Source organism: Tursiops truncatus, chromosome 18 (genome assembly GCF_011762595.2).
Source record: "Tursiops truncatus isolate mTurTru1 chromosome 18, mTurTru1.mat.Y, whole genome shotgun sequence".
Lineage (NCBI taxonomy): Eukaryota > Metazoa > Chordata > Mammalia > Artiodactyla > Delphinidae > Tursiops > Tursiops truncatus.
Genome location: NC_047051.1, coordinates 56,378,529 through 56,404,236, shown reverse-complemented (window position 1 = coordinate 56,404,236; position 25,708 = coordinate 56,378,529). Strand labels below are relative to the sequence as shown.

Sequence of the window (25,708 nt, the reverse complement as noted above, 5' to 3'; positions counted from 1 at the left end):
ACGTACCTGGGTAGGGCAAAAGAAAAAAGAAAAAACAGACAAAAGAATAGGGACGGGACCTGCACCAGTGGGAGGGAGATGTGAAGGAGGAAAGGTTTCCACACACTAGGAAGCCCCTTTGTGGGCGGAGACTGCGGGGGGCAGAGGGAGGAAGGTTCAGAGCCGTGGAGGAGACCACAGCAACAGGGGTGCGGAGGGCAAAGCGGAGAGATTTCCGCACAGAGGATCAGTCCCGACCAGCACTCACCAGCCCGAGAGGTTTGTCTGCTCAACCGCCGGGGTGGGCAGGGCTGGGAGCTGAGGCTCGGGCTTCGGTCGGAGCGCAGGGAGAGGACTGGGGTTGACAGCGTGAACACAGCCTGAAGGGGGTTAGTGCGCCACAGCTAGCAGGGAGGGAGTCCGGGAAAAAGTCTGGACCTGCCGAAGAGGCAAGAGACTTTTTCTTGCCTCTTTGTTTCCTGGTGCGTGAGGAGAGGGGATTAAGAGCGCTGCTTAAAGGAGCTCCAGAGACAGGCGCGAGCCGTGGCTATTAGCGCAGACCCCAGAGACGGGCATGAGACACTAAGGCTGCTGCTGCCGCCACCAAGAAGCCTGTGTGCGAGCACAGGTCACTGCCCACACCTCCCCTCCTGGGAGCCTGTGCAGCCCGCCACCGCCAGGGTCCCGGGATCCAGGGACAACTTCCCCGGGAGAACGCACAGCGCGCCTCACGCTGGTGCAACGTCATGCTGGCCTCTGCTGCCGCAGGCTCGCCCCACATCCGTACCCCTCCCTCTCCCGAGCCTGAGTGAGCCAGAGCCCCCGAAGCAGCTGATCCTTTAACCCCGTCCTGTCTGAGCGAAGAACAGATGTCCTCAGGCAACCTACAAGCAGAGGCGGGTCCAAATCCAAAGCTGCACCCCGAGAGCTGTGCGAACAGAGAAGAGAAAGGGAAATTTCTCCCAGCAGCCTCAGGAACAGTGGATTAAATCTCCACAATCAACTTGATGTACCCTGCATCTGTGGAATACATGAACAGACAACGAATCATCCCAAAACAGAGAAAGTGGACTTTGGGAACAACGATATATATATATATTTCTTCCCCTTTTTCTCTTTTTGTGAAGGTGTATGTGTATGCTTCTTGTGTGTAATTTGTCTATATAGCTTTGTTTTTACCACTTGTTCTAGGGTTCTCTCTGTCCGGTTTTTTTGTTTGTTTGTTTTTTGGGGGTTTTTTTAGTATAGTTTTTTAGCACTTATTATCATTGGTGGATTTCTTTTTTGGTTCGGTTGCTCTCTTCTTTCCTTTTTTTTATTACTTTAAAAAATCTTTTAAATAATTTTTTATTTTAATAACTTTATTTTATTTTACCTTTATTTTACTTTATCTTCTTCTTTCTTTCTTTTTTATCTCCCTTTTATTCTGAGCCGTGTGGATGACAGGCTCTTGGTGCTCTAGTGAGGCATCAGCGCTGTGCCTCTGAGGTGGAAGAACCAAGTTCAGGACACTGGTCCACAAGAGACCTCCCAGCTCCATGTAATACCAAACTGTGAAAATCACCCAGAGATCTCCATCTCAACACCAAGACCCAGCTCCACTGAACGACCAGAAAGCTACAGTGCTGGACACCCTATGCCAAATAGCTAGCAACACAGGAACACAACCCCATTCATTAGCAGAGAGGCTGCCTAAAATCATAATAAGGTACAGACACCCCAAAACACACCACCAGACGTGGACCTGCCCACCAGAAAGACAAGATCCAGCTGCATCCACCGGAACACAGGCAGTAGTCCCTTCCACCAGGAAGCCTATGCAACCCACTGAACCAACTTTAGCCACTGAGGACAGACAACAAAAACGGGAAATACGAACCTGCAACCTGAGAAAAGGAGACCCCAAACACAGTAAGTTAAGCAAAATGAGAGGACAAACACACAGCAGATGAAGGAGCAAGGCAAAAACCCACCAGACCTAACAAATGAAGAAGAAATAGGCAGTCTACCTGAAAAAGAATTCAGAATAATGATAGTAAAGATGATCCAAAATCTTGCAAATAGAATGGAGAAAATAAAAGAAACGTTTAACAAGGACCTAGAAGGAATAAAGAGCAAACAAACAATGATGAACAACAAAATAAATGAAATTAAAAATTCTCTAGAAGGGATCAATAGCTGAATAACTGAGGCACAAGAATGGATAAGTGACCTGGAAGATAAAATAGTGGAAATAACTACTGCAGAGCAGAATAAAAAAAAAAAGAATGAAAAGAATTAAGGACAGTCTCAGAGACCTCTGGGACAGCATTAAACGCACCAACATTCAAATTATAGGGGTTCCAGAAGAAGAAGAGAAAAAGAAAGGGATTGAGAAAATATTTGAAGAGATTATAGTTGAAAACTTCCCTAATATGGAAAGGAAATAGTTAATCAAGTCCAGGAAGCACAGAGAGTCCCATACAGGATAAATCCAAGGAGAAACATGCCAAGACACATAAATCAAACTCTCAAAAATTAAATACAAAGAAAAAATCTTAAAAGTAGCAAAGGAAAACAACAAATAAGACACAAGGGAATCCACATAAGGTTAACAGCTGATCTTTCAGCAGAAACTCTGCAAGCCAGAAGGGAGAAGCAGGACATAGTTAAAGTGATAAAGGAGAAAAACCTACAAGATTACTTTACCCAGCAAGGATCTCATTCAGATTTGACGGAGAAATTAAAACCTTTACAGACAAGCAAAAGCTAAGAGAATTCAGCACCACCAAACCAGCTTTACAACAAATGCTAAAGGAACTTACCTAGGCAGGAAACAAAAGAGAAGGAAAACACCTACAATAACAAACCCAAAACAATTAAGAAAATGGTAATAAGAACATACATATCGATAATTACCTTAAATGTAAGTGGTTAAATGCTCCAACCAAAACACATAGACTGGGTGAATGCATACAAACACAAGACCCGTATATATGCTGTCTACAAGAGACCCACTTCAAACCTAGGGACACATACAGACTGAAACTGAGGGGATGGCAAAAAGATATTCCATGCAAATGGAAACCAAAAGAAAGCTGGAGTAGCAATTCTCATATCAGACAAAATAGACTTTAAAACAAAAACTATTACAAGAGACAAAGAAGGACACTACATAGTGATCACGGGATCAATCCAAGAAGAAGACATAACAATTGTAAATATTTATGCACCCAACATAAGAGCACCTCAATACATAAGGCAAATGCTAACAGCCATAAAAGGGGAAATCGACAGTAACACAATCATACTAGGGGACTTTAACACCCTACTTTCACCAATGGAGAGATCATCCAAGATGAAAATAAATAAGGGAACACAAGCTTTAAATGACACATTAAACAAGATGGACTTAATTGATATTTATAGCACATTCCATCCAAAAACAACAGAATACAATTTCTTCTCAAGTGCTCATGGAACACTCTCCAGGACAGATCATATCTTGGGTCACAAATCAAGCCTTGGAAAATTTTTAAAAATTGAAATCGTATCAAGTATCTTTTCTGAGCACAACCCTATGAGACTAGATATCAATTACAGGAAAAACTCTGTAAAAAATACAAACACATGGAGGCTAAACAATACACTACTTCATAACCAAGAGATCACTGAAGAAATCAAAGAGGAAATCAAAAAATACCTAGAAACAAATGACAATGAAAACACGACGATCCAAAACCTATGGGATGTAGCAAAAGCAGTTCTAAGAGGGAAGTTTATAGCAATACAATCCTACCTTAAGAAACAAGAAGAATCTCAAATAAACAACCTAACGTTACACTTAAAGCAATTAGAGAAAGAAGAACAAAACAAACCCAAAGGTAGTGGAAGGAAAGAAATCATAAAGCTCAGGTCAGAAATAAATGAAAAAGAAATGAAGGAAAAGATAGGAAAGATCAATAAAACTAAAAGCTGGTTCTTTGAGAAGATAAACAAAATTGATAAACCATTAGTCAGACTCATCAAGAAAAAAAGGGAAAAGACTCAAATCAACAGAATTAGAAATGAAAACGGAGAAGTAACAAGTGACACTGCAGAAATACAAAGGATCACGAGACATTACTACAAGCAACTATATGCCAATAAAATGGACAACCTGGAAGAAATGGACAAACTCTTAGAAATGCACAACCTTCCGAGACTGAACCAGGAAGAAATAGAAAATATGAACAGACCAGTCACAAGCACTGAAATTGAAACTGTGATTAAAAATCTTCCAACAAACAAAAGCTCAAGACCAGATGGCTTCACAGGTGAATTCTACCAAACATTAGAGAAGAGCTAACACCTATCCTTCTCAAACTCTTTGAAAATATAGCAGAGGGAGGAACAGTCCCAAACTCATTCTACAAGACCACCATCACTCTGATACCAAAACCAGACAAAGATGTCACAAAGAAAGAAAACTACAGGCCAATATCACTGATGAACATAGATGCAAAAATCCTCAACAAAATAAGAGCAAACAGAATCCCACAGCACATTAAAAGGATCATACACCATGATCAAGTGGGGTTTATCCAAGGATTGCAAGCATTCTTCAATATATACAAATCAATCAATGTGATACACCATATTAACCAACTGAAGGAGAAAAACCATATGATCATCTCAATATATGCAGAGAAAGCTTTCAACAAAATTCAACACCCATTTATGACAAAAACCCTCCAGAAAGTAGGCATAGAGGGAACTTTCCTCAACATAATAAAGGCCATATATGACAAACCCACAGCCAACATCGTCCTCAATGGTGAAAAACTGAAAGCATTTCCACTAAGATCAGGAACAAGACAAGGTTGCCCACTTTCACCACTATTATTCAACATAGTTTTGGAAGTTTTAGCCACAGCAATCAGAGAAGAATAAGAAATAAAAGGCATCCAAATCGGAAAAGAAGAAGTAAAGCAGTCACTGTTTGCAGATGACATGATGCTATACATAGAGAATCCTAAAGATGCTACCGGAAAACTAAGAGTTAATCAATGAATTCGGTAAAGTAGCAGGATACAAAATTAACGCACAGAAATCTCTTGCATTCCTATACACTAATGATGAAATACCTGAAAGTGAAATTAAGGAAACCCTCCCATTTACCATTGTGAGAAAAAGAATAAAATATCTAGGAATAAACCTACCTAAGGAGACTAAAGACCTGTATGCAGAAAATTATAAGACACTGATGAAAGAAATTAAAGATGATACAAATAGATGGAGAGATATACCATGTTCTTGGTTTGGAAGAATCAACATTGTGAAAATGACTATACTACCCAAAGCAATCTACAGATTCAATGCAATCCCTATCAAACTATCAATGGCATTTTTCACAGAACTAGAACAAAAAATTTCACAATTTGTATGGAAACACAAAAGACCCCGAATAGCCAAAGCATTCTTGAGAAAGAAAAACAGAGCTGGAGGAATCAGGCTCCCTGACTTCATACTATACCAGAAAGCTACAGTAATCAAGACAGTACGGTACCTGCACAAAAACAGAAATATATATCAATGGGACAGGATAGAAAGCCCAGAGATAAACCCATGCACATATGGTCACCTTATCTTTGATAAAGGAGGCAAGAATATACAGTGGAGAAAAGACAGCCTCTTCAATAAGTGTTGCTGGGAAAACTGGACAGCTACATGTAAAAGAATGAAATTAGAACACTCCCTAACACCATACACAAAAATAAACTCCAGATGGTTTAAAGATCTAAAGGTAAGGCCAGACACTATCAAACTCTTAGAGGAAAACATAGGCAAAACACTGTATGACATAAATCACAGCAAGATCCTTTTTGACCCACCTCCTAGAGTAATGGAAATAAAAACAGAAAACAAATGGGACCTAATGAAACTTAAAATCTTTTGCACAGCAAAGGAATCCATAAACAAGATGAAAAGACAACCCTCAGAATGGGAGAAAATATTTGCAAATGAAGCAACTGCCAAAGGATTAATCTCCAAAATTTACAAGCAGCTCATGCAGCTCAATATGAAAAAAAAAAAAAAAAAAATCCAATCCAAAAATGGGCAGAAAACCTAAACAGACATTTCTCCAGAGAAGATATACAGATTGCCAAGGAACACATGAAAGAATGCTCAACATCATTAATCATTAGAGAAATGCAAATCAAAACTACAATGAGATATCATCTCACACCCATCAGAATGGTCATCATTAAAAAATCTACAAACAATAAATGCTGGAAAGGGTGTGGAGAAAAGGGAACCCTCTTGCACTGTTGGTGGGAATTTAAATTGATACAGCCACTATGGAGAACAGTATGGAGGTTCCTTAAAAAACTACAAATAGATCTACCATATGATCTAGCAATCCCACTACTGGGCATATACCCTGAGGAAACCATAATTCCAAAAGAGTCATGTACCTAAATGTTCATTGCAGCTCTATTTACAATAACCAGGACATGGAAGCAACCTAAGTGTCCATCAACAGATGAATGGATAAAGAAGATGTGGCACATATACAGAATGGAATATTACTCAGCCCTAAAAAGAAACGAAATGAGTTACTTGTAGTGAGGTGGATGGACCTAGAATCTGTCATACAAACTGAATTAAGTCAGAAAGAGAAAAACAAATACCATATGCTAACACATATATATGGAATCTAAAAAAAAAACAAATGGTCATGAAGAATCTAGGGGCAAGACGGGAATAAAGACACAGACCTACTAGAGAATGGACCTGAGGATACGGGGAGAGGGAAGGTAAGCTGGGGTAAAGTGAGTGAGTGGCATGGACATATATACACTACCAAACATAAAATAAATAGCTAGTTGGAAGCAGTCGAATAGCACAGGGAGATCAGCTCTGTGCTTTGTGACCATCAAGAGGGGTGGGATAGGGAGGGTGGGAGGGAGGGAGATGCAAAAGGGAAGAGATATGGGGACATATATACATGTATAACTGATTCACTTTGTTATAAAGCAGAAACTAACACACCACAGTAAAGCAATTATACTCCAATAAAGATGTTAAAAAAAAACCACTTTACATCTTGCCATTTCCTCTCTCCCTCCCTCCCTCTCTCCATTCCTTCCTTTTTAACATAATACCTTGTCGTTTTATCTCATTCTAACTGAATTTAGTAATTTTCACAAATATGGAAACTCATCCTGAGTACTTTCTTCAGTCTTCCAGTACAAAGTGTAACTTTGCACATGCTCAGCAAACATCAAGGGGCCATACGCGTGATCAATAGAGCAGATGAGCTGAGGAAGCCAGCCGGGTTCTGATAGAAGGTACATGTGTGACCTGGGTGAAGTTGTTAAGCATCTCAGGACTTTAGTTCATGCATCTGCATTCATTAAATTATCTCTGTTGGTTCTGAGGTGACATATCTATCATTGATGGTGGTGGCTATTTAAGAACTGTTCAACAAATACTAATTCAATACCTTTCAAATCATTTGCTAAAAGAATGTATTTGTTATTGGACTTTGGATATTTTTTATTACTATTAAACCTCACTCAAATTTAACTAATTATTCTTATATCCATATTGTAATGAATCCATTTGGATGTAGACATTAGGTGTTTTAGTTTTCTCAGTTACAGCATTGGGTGGGTTTATTTAGTTTCATACTTTAAAGTGGAATCAAGACATATTTATTTCCAAAAAAAATCTCAAGTCATGAAATAGTTAATGAAAGCTATTCTTTTGGAGTGGGATGTGGGGGTGATTTGGTTTTAAAATATCTTAGTCTATCAAATAAGCAGTAGGTTTGCCCTGTATTTGAGGTAGCAGAAACAACTTGAAGCTGTGATAGATATCATGATGAATATTGGGAATTTAGTCTAGTGTTAAGGGCTGTTCATAATTAAAATTAACACAAGGAAGGTTCGGTATTTCAATGTAAGAACTGTTCAAGTAAGTGGTCTTTGAGGTAGTGCTGGCAAATGAGATGAGAAGCAGCCTCTAAAATCTTGCTTTAAGCAGCATTTTCTTGCTTATTAATTTGACAGCTTTCTCTGCTGCTCTCAAGCTAACTACAGCAATTTTAATCAGAGAAGGAACATGTTGTCAAATTGCTGTGAATCCAAGCCCATCAAAGTTGTGGAATGCCTTCTGGATTTAAAAGAACCTTGAGGGGTCAAAGCTCTTACTCCCTATTTACTGTGTCTAATGCCATCAGCTTTGGTGAATGTAACCAAGGAATTAAAAGACTAATAATGTCTATCTTCTGGCTTCCATCATCTACTTCACATATTCTGTAGAGTCGTGCTAAAATTATGCCTTCACTCACTGGAGAGATCTTACTACTTAAGTGCAGCAAATTTTGGTACTGCCACATGTAGGGTTTGCTGTGCTTAAAGGATTCGATGCAGAGTCAGTTATAGAAAAACAAGCACTAACCATACTACTGCTTGAATCTTTATTTTTTCTATTATTTTTCCTGTTAATGTTTTCCTATCTAATGAGCCCTAAAATGACACAGATGATGTAAGCATTCTTTGCTTTGCACTGATCCCTGGTTAACTGAAATACAAGCATACCGGAACCAAACCATCAGTCTGCATAATTCCATGGTAACCAAATATAGGAAATATCTCTGAAATTCCAGACCCAGGTTCCTTGTATATAGAGTTAAATTAAGAAAATAGTGTTGGGTATCAGAGACACTGTATTTCTTTTGAGTTATTTGTTTTAAGAAATTGCATTCAATCTCTCTCATTCTTTGATCTGTCACCTTTGAATAGCAACTCTTTCTCATCCTCTATCCTCACTGATTGTCAACTGCTCAGCTGAGTGGGAGAGTGCTGAGCTGCCAGATGTCAAGTGGTCTATTAAGACAAGTCAAAATGAAAGTAACAGTCAAGTCTTTAATCACTTATTGTGAAGTATAAGCAGTATAAATAGGAGAAAGCACTAGCCCCCTCAACGTTCCATTTTTCCCTAGGGAATGGCCCCAAACAAAAGGTTCTTGACATTTTTTTGACTCAGGGGCCAAGGGAAGGGGGTGGGGGGAGGGTTAGGAGTACAAATGTACTGAGTCTGAGTCAGAGTGGAGAAAAGTGTCTCCAAGGCCCACCCATAAGGAGGGGTCTTGACAGAGATGCTTAAGAGAGGCCACCAAACAGGGGTGTCTAAGTTAGAATGCGGATATGCATGAGAGCATAGCCAGCCAGGGGGTCCGTGTACTGGCTGTGCACCAAGCCTGGTGTGGGACCTGCCAGACAGAGCCTTTGTAGTTGCCTATGGTCTGGCCTGAAGGATCACACCTAGGATTTTGGCCTGGAGCCAGACTCCCCACCAAGTGCTGCTGGTGTTTGCTAACGCTGAAAAACTGAATTTGTTATTACTCACGTGTTCCTAATAATTTTCCACCACAGGAAAAGGCAGATGATCTCTTTAGGAGCTTAGCAGTTTTCTACGTGGAAAACATAGTATTAGACATAAGGTATGGGCAATTGAAATTTGCCTAAGTATTTCTAAAATATACAAATAAACTATAAGATCTTTAAGAATATGAACCATACTATTTATGTGTGCCATGGAAGTACAGAAGTACGTAGGACACCAAATAATTATTCTTGGCATTTTCACTTTGTGTGGAAAATTACAGTCAAATTGAAAGCTCAATGATAGCAAAAGTAAGTCCATCCTATACATATGCATATGGTGTTTCCCTTTTTTTTCATATATATAAAAAGGAAATCTTTACATAGGAAGTGTTTAAAACTATAAATCTTATTTATCTATATTTCATATATATATATAAGAAATGAAGAGATGAGTGGAATATCATATATATATACATATAAAATGTGCATATTTATAAACATATATTTGTATATAAATAAGAAATATTTATAAATATGTATATATAAATATATATTCAGATCCAGAATTTAACATTTTATATAATTTTTATTGGTTTATTCTGTTAATTTGCACTTGTAAAGTTCCAATTCTGTTTTTTATAGACAGAATATTAAAAATAAAAATATTATGTCTACTTGCTTTGAAAATTGGTTGCCAAATGTTTTTCTGATACTAATAGTCATATCACTAACAAACATATTGTCAAGTTCTTAAAACCCTATATCAGTCCTAGCATGTCAGCACCATTATTAGCCCTAATTTAGAGGTAAGTGAAGTAAGAATTAGGGTATTTAAGCAACTTGTCTAAAGCAACAGAGTTAGAAAGCAGAGCCAAGGTTCGGAAGTCAATAACTGAATCCAAACTGTTGAACTTAATCACACTTTTGTGGCCTTCATCATAATTTACTGGTTCTGTGAAAGTGTGAAATGAAATGATATTATTAAATAATACAATTAGTAATGTGTAACTGTGTGTATGCATGTATATATGTGTACACATCAATTTTTATTCTTCACTTAAATGATACATCTCACTAAAATTAGCATGGGCTAGATCTATAAAATAGAAGTCTTTGAAAATTTAGAGTTTTGCCAATGCTCAGTTAGTGACCCTTCTTAGGTGGGCTTACTGCTGACACACAATTGGACACCCATTACACTGCTTTATTTTGGGCTACACGGTACTGTCCCTGTAGGACAGGAAAATAATCTCAGTCAGTGCTAGTTTTGGAGGATGATAGAGGTCACTGAATGAAGTGAGTAAACAGAAGGCAAAGATATTTGACACAAGGCTAATAATTCCTGAGGGTAAATCTTCATGGTTGTGCTGGATGCCATGGTAAACAAAACTCTTGAATATCACTTTATAAAGCACCTTGGAAAGTGCTGTTCACAGAAGCACAATAGAGAGTTGTAGTTATGAAAATGGGCACCTGTTGCATGGGGTGAAGTTGCCAGTGACAGAAATCATACACATGGATTTAAACAGGTATTTTACTTCTGACAACTTAGATAAGAGTGAACTGATGTGCTCCAGAAAAACTATTAAATAATTCATGAAGTAGCCTCATTCATGATGAAGATGATGAAACAAAATATATATGTCACTAATTTGGGTGACTTTTTTTCATAAAATGTAACAATAGAAAATAGCTCTACTTCTAAAAATAAAATATATTATTGCCTGTAACAGTTAATTTTAAAGCTGTATTATTGAATAATATATTAAAAGCAAATAGAGATTTGACCAAATGCTTCAAGTTTCTCTCATAAAGGACATGGGAGATTTTCTTATACTCAGGGTTGCCTTATATATTTTATGATAGATGCCATGTTGAAACTTTGTTGTATAACATTATTTTTTATTCTTATACAAAATCACTAAGTGAAATGACAAAGACCTCAGTATTTAAAGAGAACTTCCTTTAAAGCACTATTTTATTAAAATGGATAAAATAAGCTTATCAGTTTTACTCTCAGAAGGAGAGGTCAATCACAAAAGCAATGCCTATTTAGTTAAGAGATTTTGTTCCGAGAAAGTCACCTTATTTTGTACAAGGTGATATTGACCAACCGATTCATTCATGCCCTTGTTCTTCTGGCACAGGAACAAATGCTTTTTAGTGTTGTTTACACAAATTTTGAAATAAAGAAGAAAAAGGAATCCCTGTTCCAATGTTTTGTTTTCTTTTTTTCCTAGTTCCCTACTTTTGGCTGAACCTCATGTAAATATATTTCCTTATGTAATGCCTTATGCCAACAGATTTGAAGAGTCCTTTTACTTTTGATTATGAATGTAAGAGCTTTTCCAGGACGCTTTGTTTTTACCCCTTTCCATATCTACTTGCGTGCTTTTTCTTCGCACAGGATCTCCAGAGATGTCTGTGGTCTGGCCAGGAGGTCTGGCAGAGTGACTAGCCTCTCAGGCAGCTGATGTTATTGTAGCCGCTTTCCCAATTGCCAGCAAATGACATAAATTGTAGGAGACTGAAAAGGTCACCTCTGCAACAGTCCTACTTATATTAGCTCAATGATCATTAACCTGCAGCTACACAAAGATCTCAGGCCCCAAATACACAAATGACCAAGCCAACTGAGGTAGCAGGTTGGGGCCTCGACCCCACTGTAGTTTTCCCATGGAAAACAAATACAAAGTACCATTGCTGCTGAAATTGACTTAGCTGTGCATGTGGAAGTCAAACAATTTTTTCTCCTGATATCTTGTTTATTTACAAAATATAGCTATGTATTTTTTATGCCTTCAATAAGTCTATATAATACATAAATGCATATATGGTTAAAAGAAAGCTCTTATTTTTAAATGAAATATAAACAATATATATAATGTGAATACTTATATAGATATATATGCGTAAGTGTAGAACGTAATACAAATATAATAAGTCTGTATCAGTTCGTTACAGTTCCTTAGAATTTTGTTTATCAAAATATGAGTATAAATGTACCACCTTCCTTTTTAACTTATTATAATACCTAGGAACATATAGTATTGCTTACAGAGTTTAATTCTCGGTCAACTTGCTTGGGTATAAATTCCAGCTGTTCTTGGGCAAGTTGCCTAACCTCTCAGTACCTCAGTTTTCACACTAAAAAATGAGCATAATCAGAGGTACTTTACAGTCAGGACAGCCAGGTAGTACTGGGGCCATTTCTGACAGGGTCCTGTGGGCTTCCTCCTAGGCCAGCTATTAACACTTTAGCTGCTAGAACACAAAGAGATAGAGGGAATTTCCTAGCAAAGGCTGGTATGACCAGGGTAGAAGGAAAAAGGTATCAGCACAAAAAATATTTAAAGAGTTTATCATCAGTTGTGAGGGCACTGAAGCATACTGGCTAAATATTGGCCTTGTTTATGAGTATGAATTATGCTTTAGATTAGTGCTATGTATATAAATTCTCAAAAATAGATTTTAAATCTATATGCTCCAAATGTTAAAATTTGAGGACTTAGAGGCTCCAAAGATACATTAGAAAACCAATATTCGTGTGTTTGCTATCTCTGAAGAAGCCTCTAGTGTTCTACAGGACATTGAGACTTCATCCAGTTAGTTAAAACAAATTAGAAAACAGAAAATTCCCTCTAAAAATGTGGCTTGATGGAGACGTGACCAACAAATAATATTTCTAAAGAAATAACAGAAATCAAACACACATAGACCAGACCCCCAAAATAAATGCTGTTGATTAAGTTTGTGACAATGTCTTAACTAGTTATATGTTCAAAGTCATTAATTTGATAAGTTATGAAGAGTAATGGCTGGTTTTTGTTCTGGTGTTTTTGCAGAGATAAGAAACAATGCATGATAGTAACATTGAAGTTACATTGATCTGTATTTAAATCCTTGCAATACACTTACTAAATGCAAGAAATAAAGATATAACTTAGGTTCTATGAGACCACACACATACATACACAATTAAAACATAAGCCATACTGCTACCTAATACTTGAATTTTAATACATATGACATTCCTTTAGAAATATTCTTGCACTTCTCAATTCCTTAAAAGAAAATCTAGGAAAGATAATCAAACTTCATAATATACTTAATATACGTTAAAGAATAATCTGAAGCTTTTGGGTTGGTTATTACTGAAATAAACTGCCTATTTAGCAATTGTATTAACGAGAATTACAAAGAAATGCTGAAACAAAAATATAAACAAATAAAATTTTAGAAAGTAGTAAGTTACTACAATATAGGATCATAAGTGTTATGCTAGGGAAAACACAGAAACCTAGAGATAAATGTCATGGAAATACACAGCTAGGCTTGAGAGAATCAGAAAAACTAATCTGGCTAATTTTCTTCTTCTACGCTTCCTCTTCTGATCCAAAATGCACATAAATAGATCTCATTACCAACTGAATCTTGCTGGCTAATTTTAAAACATGGTGAGGCCACTTCACTTTTTCTCCCATAGCCCTGCTGATGATTTGGGCAAGCACTTAATTCCCTGAAATCAATACCTTTCTGCTTGAAAAACCTAGAGAGGTTTCTTGGGTTTTTTCACCTTGAAAACTGACTGATACAGAAGACTTTCTAGAGTAAATAAATGTACCAAGGCAGAAAAGAAAAGTAAATTTATGTATATTTAATTATTTTATCATGAGATTGGAAATGAATTTTTTCTTATAAAATTTCAGATTTACCCCTAGGAGTTAATTTTGATAATGACATTTTAGGCAGTTGTTTTAAGTTGAACGTTCACTCTTTTGATGGGAACCACAATATGTATAATGTAGCTGATATTCCATAATGGATATATCAGTTTCCTACTGCTGTATAACAAAGTACCGCAAAGGTGACTGCTTAAAACAACAAAAAATACAACAAACAGAATGGGAGAAAATATTTGCAAATGATGCAAATGACAAGGGATTAATCTTCAAAATATACAAACAGCTCATACAGCTCAATATCCAAAAAAAAAAACCCTAATCAAAATATGGACAGAAGATCTAAATAGACGTCTCTCCAAAGAAGACGTGCAGATGGCCAAAAAGCACATGAAAAGACACTCAACATTGCTAATTACTAGAGAAATGCAAATCGAAACTACAATGAGGTGTCATCTCACACTGGTCAGAATGGCCATCATTGAAAAGTCTACAACTAATAAATGCTGGAGAGGGTGTAGAGAAAAAGGAATCCTCCTACACTGCTGGTGAGAGTGTAAATTGGTATAGCCACTACGGAGAATACTATGGGGGTTCCTTAGAAAAGTAAAAATAGAGCTACCACATAATCCTACAACCCCACTCCTGGGCATATATCCAGAGAAAACCATAATTTGAAAAGATACCTGCACCCCAATGTTCATAGCAGCATTATTTATAATGGCCAAGACATGGAAGCAACCTAAGTGTCCATGGACAGATGAATGAACAAAGAAGATGTGGTATATATACACAATGGGATATTACTCAGCCATAACAAAGAATGAAAATAATGCTATTTGCAGCAACTTGGATGGACCTAGACATTATGGACTTTAGTTCTGTGTTGTTGTAGTTGTAGGACTCACGTCCCTGTTTCCTTTCTGGCTGTGAGCAGGATATCTCTCTTAAATCTTAGAGGCTGCCTTCATGTTCTTGTCATGTGGCCACCTCTATGGGCAATTCACAAAGCCAACAGAAAAATCCCTTTCACATGAAACCCTTCTGACTTCTTTTCATTCTTTTCCTCATTCATTGGGCTAACTCAGTCTAACCTCCCTTTCTTAATTCAAAGTTAATTGGTTAGGGACATAAGTTATATCTACAAAGTGCCCTCACCTTTGCTTTGTAACATTAACATAAGAGTGACATCCTGAGCAGAAGCAAGAAGAACTACAATCCTGCAGCCTGTGGAACAAAAACCACATACACAGAAAGACAGACAAGATGAAAAGGCAGAGGGCTATGTACCAGATGAAGGAACAAGATAAAACCCCAGAAAAACAACTAAATGAAGTGGAGATAGGCAACCTTCCAGAAAAAGAATTCAGAAGAATGATAGTGAAGATGATCCATGACCTCGGAAAAAGAATGGGGGCAAAGATTGAGAAGATGCAAGAAATGTCCAACAAAGACCTAGAAGAATTAAAGAACAAACAAACAGATATGAACAATACAATAACTGAAATGAAAACTACACTAGAAGGAATCAATAACAGAATAACTGAGGCAGAAGAACGGATAAGTGACCTGGAAGACAGAATGGTGGAATTCACTGCTGCGGAACAGAATAAAGAAAAACAAACAAAACCCAAAGTTAGCAGAAGGAAAGAAATCATCAAGATCAGAGCAGAAATAAATGAAATAGAAACAAAGAAAACAATAGCAAAGATTAATAAAACTAAAAGCTGGTTCTTTGAGAAGATAAACAAAATTGATAAACCATTAGCCAGACTCATCAAGAAAAAGAGGGAGAGGACTCAAATCAATAAAATTAGAAATGAAAAAGGAGAAGTTACAAGAGACACCGCAGAAATACAAAGCATCACAAGAGACTACTACAAGCAACTCTATGCCAATAAAATGGACAACGTGGAAGAAATGGACAAATTGTTAGAAAGGTATAACCTTCCAAGACTGAACCAGGAAGAAATAGAAAATATGAACAGACAAATCACAAGTAATGAAATTGAAACTGTGATTAAAAATCTTCCAACAAACAAAAGTCCAGGACCAGATGGCTTCACAGGTGAATTCTACCAAACATTTAGAGGAAAGCTATCACCCATCCTTCTCAAACTCTTTCAAAAAATTGCAGAGGAAGGAATACTCCCAAACTCATTCTATGAGGCCACCGTCACACTGATATCAAAACCAGACAAAGATACTACAAAAAAAAATTACAGACCAATATCACTGATGAAAATAGATGCAAAAATCTTCAACACAATACTAGCAAACAGAATCCAACACCACATTAAAAGGATCATACACCATGATCAAGTGGGATTTATCCCCAGGATGCAAGGATTCTTCAATATACGCAAATCAATCAATGTGATACACCATATTAACAAATTGAAGAAGAAACACCATATGATCATCTCAATAGATGCAGAAAAAGCTTTTGACAAAATTCAACACCCATTTATGATAAAAATCTCCAGAAAGTGGGCATAGAGGGAAACTACCTCAACATAATAAAGGCCATATATGACAAACCCACAGCAAACATCATCCTCAACGGTGAAAAACTGAAAGCATTTCCTCTAAGATCAGGAACAAGACAAGGATGTCCACTCTCACCACTATTATTCAACATAATTTTGGAAGTCCTAGCCACAGCAATCAGAGAAAAAGAAATAAAAGGAATACAAATTGGAAAAGAAGAAGTAATACTGTCACTGTTTGCAGATGACATGATACTATATGTAGAGAATCCTAAAGATGCCACCAGAAAACTACTAGAGCTAATCAATGAATTTGGTAAAGTTTCAGGATACAAAATTAATGCACAGAAATCTCTTGCATTCCTATGCACTAATGATGAAAAATATGAAAGAGAAATTAAGGAAACACTCATATTTACCATTGCAACAAAAAGAATAGAATACCTAGGAATAAACCTACCTAGGAATAAACCTACCTAGGGAGACAAAAGACCTGTATGCAGAAAACTATAAGATACTGATGAAAGAAATTAAAGATGATACCAACAGATGGAGAGATCTACCATGTTCCTGTACTGGATGAATCAATATTGTGAAAATGACTATACCACCCAAAGCAATCTACAGATTCAATGCAATCCCTATCAAATTACCCATGGCATTTTTATGGAATTAGAACAAAAAATGTTAAAGTTTGTATGGAGACACAAAAGACCCTGAATAGCCAAAGCAGTCTTGAGGGAAAAAAAAGGAGCTGGAGGAATCAGACTCCCAGACTTCAGACTATAGTACAAAGCTACAGTAATCAAGACAATATGGTACTGGCACAATAACAGAAACATAGATCAATGGAACAGGATAGAAAGCCCAGAGATAAACCCACGCACCTATGGTCAACTAATCTATGACAAAGGAGGTAAAGATATATAATGGAGAAAAGACAGTGTCTTCAATAAGTGGTGCTGGGAAAACTGGACAGCTACATGTAAAAGCATGGAATTAGAACACTGCCTAACACCATACACAAAAATAAACTCAAAATGGATTAAAGACCTAAATGTAAGACTGGACACTATAAAACTCTTAGAGGAAAACATGGGAAGAACATTCTTTGACATAAATCACAGCAAGATCTTTTTTGATCCACCTCCTAGAGTAATGGAAATAAAAACAAAAATAAACAAATGGGACCTAATGAAACTTCAAAGCTTTTGCACAGCAAAGGAAACCATAAACAAGATGAAAAGACAACCCTCAGAATGGGAGAAAATATTTGCAAACCAATCAACGGACAAAAGATTAATCTCCAAAATATATAAACAGCTCATGCAGCTCAATAATCAAAAAACAAACAACCCAATCCAAAAATGGGCAGAAGACCTAAATAGACATTTCTCCAAAGAAGATATACAGATGGCCAAGAGGCACATGAAAAACTGCTCAACATCACTAATTATTAGAGAAATGCAAATCAAAACTACAATGAGGTATCACCTCACAGCAGTTAGAATGGGCATCATCAGAAAATCTACAAACAACAAATGCTGGAGAGGGTGTGGAGAAAAGGGAACCCTCTTGCACTGTTGGTGGGAATGTAAATTGATACAGCCACTATGGACAACAGTATGGAGGTTCCTTAAAAACCTAAAAATAGAATTACCATATGACCCAGCAATCGCACTACTGGGCATATACCCAGAGAAAACCGTCATTCAAAAAGACACATGCACCCCAATGTTCACTGCAGCACTATTTACAATAGCCAGGTCATGGAAGCAACCTAAATGCCCATCAACAGAAGACTGGGTAAAGAGCATGTGGTACATATATACAATGGAATATTACTCAGCCAGAAAAAGGAACAAAATTGGGTCATTTGTTGAGACGTGGATGGATGTAGAGAGTGTAATACAGAGTGAAGTAAGTCAGAAAGAGAAAAACAAATACTGTATATTAACGCATGTATGTGGAACCTAGAAAAATGGTACAGATGAACTGGTTTGCAGGGCAGAAGTTGAGACACAGATGTAAAGAACAAATGTATGGACACCAAGGGGGCAAATCCGCAGGGGGGTAGGAAAAAAAAATTCAATCTACCTCCTCATCCTCCTCTAAGTAAACGTGGACTACTATTTAAGATTCAAAATTATTTCCTATTTAATTAATCTCTAATTGTTAGAATTGTGATGATATTTAATACAATTTTGAAATTCAAAACAAAAAAAGTGGCATCCCATCATACTTACATGTCCTACTTACACTAAAGAGGAAAGATTATACAGGGTGAGTAGTATACCAAAAGGCAGGAATCTTGGGGTCCACCTTAGAATTCTGCCCATCACAATAGAATTTAGGTGATCTGGAAATTGGTGACATTTTAGGAACATAATTGCTGATAATTATTTACTATTCTCACTCATCAGAGTCATGTTATTCTATGACTACTTTAAATCAATCTTTCCATGTAGAATAATATGTTCAAGTACCCTAACCCACATGCAGACAAATTATTTCATGAAAAAAAATATATGATTTTTAATATTAATTAGAATTGGAATTTTATAGTCTTTTCTGTTCTTATTCTGCATAACCATATTTTGTAGTCTAACACAGACATTCTGGCTAGGGATTACAATCATAGAATTGTAGAGAAATAAGAAGTGAATTAGATATTGCAGGGAAATAGAGGGGACGTTAAAATTTATCATACTCATTCGAAAACTGGTATCCTTTACAGCAAAAATTTTAGAAGTCCTTTCAGATGATCTATCTTAATAATCAGATTTGGTCCCTTTATCAACAGCAAAATAAACAAAGAGAGCAAAAAGAAATGCTCTTGGAAAAAAATAAGGAGTGGTGTTTTCCCTTCTCTCTCTTTTTCTTTCTTTGTTTTTTACATGTGGTGTAATGAAAAATTTATTTCAGGCCTAAGGCAAAGTTTAATTTAGCCATTAATTTATTTGTATGAAAATTGTTCCATGTAATCTTGCAGTTTAATATATTATGGATTACAAGCATATATTTTAAAGGCAAACATTTAAATAAAATAATAATAAAACATTTAATAAAATATTTTCAAAGACTAAAGCTGAATGTCCAATAAAAAAGTCCAGCATTACTATATTCAGAATAAGGTTTTACTACTTGATATTTTACTAACATTTTTGATTACTTTCTCTATTTTCATAGAACAACAGCTTAAGGCAAAACAGAAACATTCTTCTTTGAAAGCTGCACTGGTATATTGTTTGTATTGACATATATTGACGTATTCTGTGAATTTTGGAGGTATTCCTGATCATTGGTCATATTATAATTCTTCTATGGGTCTTACCTTTTCAAAGACAAGAAACCTAAAGGATTCTTCTAGGGTAGAAAAAATAGCAACAAAAATGGTTTCTTCTTGGAGAAATTTGTATGCAGTTGCTTAGTTAGTTAGCCTGCTGTATGTCTGCATGGACTCCATATTTATATAATTTCATTGATCAGATAGGATTAAGTGATATGCTGTTTCTGGGTGAATACTGTAAAATACATAAACCTTTAAATAGTCCTGTCTATCACTTCACATATAGAAATATTAATTTGATTGTCACGCACAACATTTTAAATTAAATATGTCTAAGAAGTTTCAGTGTTCTAGAGTTGGTTCATTATTCTAAGTTTTTCAAGTAAAATATCGAATATATATTTAGTCTCTATTATACATTCCATCACGGTGGCATAATGGAAGGAATATTTTCCACTTTAGAGTCAGAGCAGGTTCAATTCAGGCTCTCTCAATAGCCAGGTGAACAAGTATATATTTTATATTCTTTGAGCTTTAGAGTTCTCACACGACAAAATGTGGTCTGATAACAAAGAGAGAAATTAACCTAAAAGTCATTGGGCTATTTTTCACAGTAAATGAGGTAACTACCTGGAAGCTGCCTCCTTCTTTACCTCATCTCACTTATCTGGCTGACTCTTATTAGTCATAGTTCAGCTGTCAGTTCAGATATCAACTCTTGTGCAAAAGCTCCCACGGCATTACCTGCATCCCATCCTTCCTCAGATGAAATTAGTTGTTCCTGCTCTTTGCCCTCCTATTAATGAATCTTTCCTTCTATTATAGCACCTATCACTGCGTTTCTCTTACTGTTCTATTGCTAGCACCTACAAGAGTGCCATGCAAATTGTATTTGTTCAATAAAATCTGTTGAATGAAAACAAACATTAAAAAAAGCAGCGTGTATATATTATACACATGTATATATAGTACAACCCCGTGAATTGATATGAATTGTTATCTTAAAGTTTGGAAACGGAGGCTTAGTGAGTGTAAGTGATTTTTCAAAATTCCTCATTTGAATATGAATCCTATGAGCCCATAGGTTTTGTATATTTGTGTACTGCTAAGTATACTTACTATTCAGAAAATGAAGGGACTCAATAATTATTTTTGAAAAATTAATTAACAATAAATAGCAATAATTATATAGTGCCCAGCACATAATTATTTATAAATATTAATGTTTTCAAAAAGTTCCATTCTCACAAATCTGAAGTCTTAAATTTTTTTTTTTTTTTTTTTTTGGTAATTGACTGTGTACTTGAATTAATTCTTTGGGTTTAAAAGCATCACATATGTAAGAAAGACTTAGATAAAAATACAATGTTTTAGTTAACAGGTGAAATAAATAAATTACATGATAGTCTCCAGATAGCATAGATATTGATATAGATGTATGTGATACAGAAATTGGAGGAGTTAAATTAAAGCTCTAATTTAAAAAGTAGAAACATAAACACACACAAATAAGAAAACATTTTTAAAAGATCTAAATTGCACAAAACCATAGACCTTATAAAAATAAAATTATAAGACTAATAAAATAACTATGTATGTAAATATAAACAAAATATATAGCTAGATATAAAAATAATATAACAATAGAAACTATACTAACCAATTTTATGTTGGACAGTAGTAAGAAACAATTTAGATAAATCTATAGTGAAGCTAAAATAGCAAAGACTGTTCCTAAAGAGCTATAGAGTCAATATACTAAATATTACATGATTGTGGTTACTTGCAAACTCTTTTGTGAAAAATAATTACTAAGAGAATCTGATTCCAAATCTTATTGCTAATATTTCTAAGTTTTTTATCTAAGTTGCCTATATCAGAAATGAAAACAATCATCAACACATCCACATTTATCAAAGTTCCTTTCAGAATGATGTTATTTATGTTTCTTTTCTTTTTTTGTTATTGTTTGAAAAGTTATATAAACCTTGCATGTGGGAAACATTTTTAAGTGTAACTCATGGGAACAATCTTATTCTAGGATCCTCAATGGGAAACCATTGTTAATATACATAATATGAGAATGGCCTAGTTTCCAGGAGTTTCTAAAAATTCCAGTTAAATATATATTGGATCTTAGCCTAAAATCCTTGGCAACCTTTATTGCTCACTGCTTACAGATTTAGTTTCTTGAACGAATGAAATACTTTTCAGTAGTAATTACCATGAATGGAACAAATAAAGAGTTGGACAGAAATTCTATTCTGGTATTAGAAAAGACTTTTCACCATACCAAAAACAGACAAACATTTTAAAAATGTACATTAATTTGGTGCCAATATCTTCACATTCACAATGATAGCTTCATTTCAAATCATTGGTCTGTTTTATCTTAGCTTGGTTTTTCTCCTATGGTAAATAAGAAAATATTTTTTGTTTGGTAATCTGTTACTTTGACCTAAACTCTAATTTTGTCTTCTCATCTTGAGTTGGTAAAAAAGGAGACTAGCACTGAGGAAAAAAAACAAGTTTTGCTCCAAACCTTCTGCAAATGACTTATAAAATTTACTCTAAAATAATGACAACTTTAGAGAAAGTATGATTTCTATAATACATATTTAAATTTCTTGTCTTGTTTAAGGACATAAATTAGCCAGGAGTTAGAAGGAATTTGAAACCTAACGAAGATGAAAACAGCAAACTAAATTAACTCACCTCCTAATACAAAGATATGTGGTTATTTTAATGACTTTACATAAAATTCATCTCATATAACTTACATGTTGTACTTTTTATTCTGTTCTTTTTAATGATAAAACATTTGTAAAATATTTTAATGTACTTTTACGTCTCAATTTTGGGATAAGTCAATATACCACCAATTAGTCCACTGTAAAATTTTCAGTTCATAGAGAAATGCATGATATGATCAAAAGGAAGTTCTATTGACTTGATTGCCTTGCTTGATCTCAAGGTCATTAATTAGGTCAAAGGTCTAAATATAATTGCCTGTAATTTAGTCAATAGAACTTTATTTCATCACACCAAAGATTATTCTGTTGATGTCAAAGATCACTAAGCTCTATCCAGAATCAGTCTGATGTGAATCTAAAGAGGGGTACAATCAAAGAGCTTAAGATAGAGAATAATTTTCTGAAATAGGTCAAACCTCTGAAATTCCCTAGCTTTAATGGAACAAGCTGTGCACAGCAGAAAGGAAATGGCATTTTAAGTACTATTTTTAACACTTACTGCAGAAGTGAATGCTTAGCAAGGAATTGGCAGATGGTCTCATTAGATAAAATGAACTGTTAAGGAGTGTCATCACTAATAAAATGTAGTGTGCTACCCACATTCAGGCTAGTGAGTTACAAAAATGCAATTCTGCATTATTGCTGTTGTGACGGTTATGATGGTTTTATGACAAATTCTGCTAGTCTTGCAAAGTCATCTCTTATATGTAAATATCACATGATAAATTCTGAAGCAAACATCTCCATTACACATAAAGAAAATATTGAAACTTCATTTACTCTTGACTGGTGAACAATACTTTATACTTAGTAGAGAAAACATACGCAGCATAAATGAAGAGAGTTTGGGGCACATTATCAAAATATGATGAAAGGTAGTCCAATTATAGAATTCAGGCTGACACTCACTTCTGTACCATATAAGGTACAGAATTGCCTCTGTTCTGGGGAAGCCCTTCATCCCTGATAGTATGGTTGTGTTTTACAGATGTGTTCCAGAATAAACAGAATTTTTTTTAAAAATCACCTCTTTTGACATTTCTGTATCTTTGCTGATTGAATAACAAATTAAATTTCAAAAAGTAATATTTTGATTCTGTTTATTTGGACAAACAATGAAAATCCAGTGGTACAGCTGCAGAAAATTGCTGAGAGAATATTTAGAATGGTATCAGCTTAATTCCCCATAGAAGGGTGCTAAGCAAGGTCATTTCAGAAGCAGGGAAAGAAGAGTTTTAATCCCACCTAGTATAAATTTGCTACCCATAAGTCTAGATGTAGCCTGACACTTGGGTTCCCATTTACAAACTGGAAGACCACTGTATGCTACAGGGATACTAGGACAATGGTGCTAAGTGGTATTGCTTCAGCTACACTCCACTGAAGTGAATATCAGTGTCTCCTTAAACATTACTTGGTGTTATGTGAAAGAAACAGAGCCCTGGTCAAATAATAGGGACATACCCCAAAAAGTGTTTTCAAAATGATTAAATCAAAGGGTGTGTGTGTGTGTGTGTGTGTGTGTGTGTGTGTGTGTGTGAATGTATTCACACATGCATGTTGTAACCTCTTAGTAACAGATCTAGAATGAAATTTCAGAAATACTGGAGTAGAATATTCTAGAGAATAAACTTCTTTAATCTCCATTCCCAATTAACACCCCATCGGGCTCTGTCTTAAAGTTGCATGTGCACCTCTTGAGGGCAAGTCATCTAATCTTTCTGTGATGCAATTTCCTTAGTTGCAAGACAGGTTACTCATGGTACCTACTCAGCATTGTTACTTGGATTAAACATGTTAATATTTCTAAAATTACTGGCTCATAATAAGCAACATGTAACAAAATAACATGTCCTTTTTAAAAAGAACTAAAATAAAGGGAAACAGCTTTTCTCGGAAGATTTAGGGTCACTTGCTTATTTCCTAGAGAAGTAAGTGAGCTGAATTATGCTTGATTTAAACGTTTAGTAGAACTTTTAAATCATATTTTTAATAAAATCTGAAATAAAAAAGTTAAACTACCTATATTTGACAAATCTTTACAATTAAAAAAATTGAAATATTCATAGCCATTGTGATTGGAAGATGACTCTGACTTTTGCACTGGCAAAATACATGATTATCATGCAAAGTTTATATTCCACTTGTCAAATAGAATAACTTGACCTGAGGAATAATTTATTTAAGCAATTATATTAATAATAAACTCCCATTCTATAGTACCCTTGGTCCTTATGAAAAAAAATAAATAACCTTTAAACATGGTTGTTTGTCACACTGTGGAATATAATATCATTACTCCTTGTAATTGAATTATATAAAAGTTTGAAGGAAGTCTTAAGTACTAAAGGAAATATGACTTAAAACTCAATGAAGATGGATATTAAAAATAAAAAAGACATGTGAACTAAAAGCCAGTAAATTTCGTGTTGCCCAGTTTAGGTCATCTCTCCAGAAACTAATGATTATTAATGACATTTTTAAAAAGCTGAATGTTGAAATATTATGACTCATAACAAAAAAAATTGTTAATATTTTTATATTCAGCTTTGTTAACCATTTTAAAATCCTTTCTAATTATTTCTGGGCAGGTCCAAAATCAAGACACGTCTGATAAACTATTGTATTGAATTAACCAAAATTTAAATGAAGCAATTCCTATGTTTAAATTAATCACAATAATGATTTGGGCAGAAGTTTTATTGTTTTGCATTTTAAATTAATTTTATGACATTTGAAATCTATACCTCCTTTCTTTCAGATGTATATGATTAAAGGATATAATACAAACGAAAAAAAAATCCCAAAGCATAAAAACAAAACCAAAAGCCAAGCAAAAACTCACTTTTTTCCAAAGTAACATGGCTTTACAGTTATTTATTGGCTGAAGTGGTTTCACTTATTGTGAGCTACTTTTGCCTATCTCATGGGAACATCCGAGTGACAATGACATTTAAATGAGAGTCCATGTGCATTCATTACTGTGTATGAATGGAAAGGTTACACTTGGTAAAGCAAACCTCTTTTCAGTCTTAGTAACTTCGGAACAATTTACACATCAAAGAGTGAGCTACCCAAATAGATTAGAGATTTTCAATAAACCCTTATTAAGGAAGAGGTGATCCAATCCTCTAAACTGATGTGAACTCTAGTCTAATCT

General features: G+C 35.4%; 1 long non-coding RNA gene across 1 annotated transcript in view; it reads left to right on the top strand.

Moving 5' to 3' along the window:
- LOC141276984 (uncharacterized) overlaps nucleotides 1-25,708 on the top strand; it is a 77,409-nt gene that overhangs the window by 186 nt on the left and 51,515 nt on the right. The gene's annotated exons all lie outside the window — the stretch shown is intronic.